The sequence below is a fragment of the Eufriesea mexicana genome, unplaced genomic scaffold (assembly GCF_001483705.2).
Source record: "Eufriesea mexicana isolate 0111107269 unplaced genomic scaffold, ASM148370v2 scaffold4744748280, whole genome shotgun sequence".
Lineage (NCBI taxonomy): Eukaryota > Metazoa > Arthropoda > Insecta > Hymenoptera > Apidae > Eufriesea > Eufriesea mexicana.
In genome coordinates this window covers 139,521-140,853 of record NW_016907957.1, presented here as the reverse complement: position 1 = coordinate 140,853, position 1,333 = coordinate 139,521, and positions in this window count along the sequence as shown.

Below are 1,333 nucleotides of genomic sequence, written 5' to 3'. Positions count from 1 at the left end.
ACACATGTATACGTATACACAATACATATGTACCTACGTACGTACGACCAACTAAGGGTAGACAGGCGCAATCGTATATTTGATATGTCGAATCCAGTCGAATCGCCATTTCTCGCGCCGCTTTCGACGCCATGTTTGACCGGCAACGGCGGCGCGGTACTCGATCGAATTCGGGCTCCGATTTTCCCTCCTCGCGATGGTTCTCTTGGCCGCGATGCGAACGTGGTTTTACTTTACTAGAAAATATACTTTGGTGTGCACCGAAGTTGCATTGGAAACCGAATGAAGACGCGACGCGAGAGTAAAAGGTCCGCGTTGGTCGAAAAGGGGGTGGGTGGCCGAAACTTGGAACCGCGAGTCAGAGGGCGCAGTTCGGATTCTGGATTCGACACGCGGTGTGCTGTGCGTGTGTGTATGGGTGTGTATACTCGTGTCCGGGTGTCGAAATTAACAGGAACAGAAAATAGACGTAAAGGAAACGAATTTTAATATGATCTCGTGCTGAATCGTTTGTTTACAAAAAAAAGAAAGGAAAACTCTGTGGAAAACGGCTTGAGTTTCTCGGTTCGCTCGTGGGTACAAACATGCACACAATTTTTCAACGTAACAGAGGATACTAAGCTTTTTATTTTTTTTTTTTTTCTTCTTTTTCTTTTTCATTTTTCATTTCTCATCTTTTCTTTACAGCGAGGACACCCGAGGATCATTTTCGAAAATAAATAATCGTGGAGAAATCATCGCGACTATCGTACGATCTGTTCCCCCCTCTCGGTTGACGGAGGAGGAGCAGCGAATGGTGTCCTCGCGTTGGGAAAACGAAACTGAACAAATCAGCACGTAAACATCGTCATCGCTGCAGAAAGTATAATTCGAAGCTAGAACTTAAGACTCGGAACTTAAACCATAATCGAACGTGGAGAACATTCGCTAGCATTACACGACGATACTCGGGACGATCGCTGGGATTAGGTTTAAAAGGAATCGCGTGAAAATCTGCTAAAGCTGCCTACCGACAGAGAATACAAGTCCGCGTGTAACCGTCTCCCCGTCGAGAGATTAAAAGGATAACGTCAAAATATTAAAATACATATATATATATATAAATACATATAAAAAAAATATATATAAAAAATATATATATATATTTTCTTTTTATACGTCAACATATCTGGTTCCCTTAAATCCTAACCCAGCAGAAAAGTTACGGCTACGCAATTATAGTGGAGGGATAATACATAACATGACGGTTAAAAAATGATTGCAGAAACAAAGTCGGATATTTAAAACGAAATCTCGTGAAGAATCGGAAAGGGAATAGAGCGGGGCAGGAGGG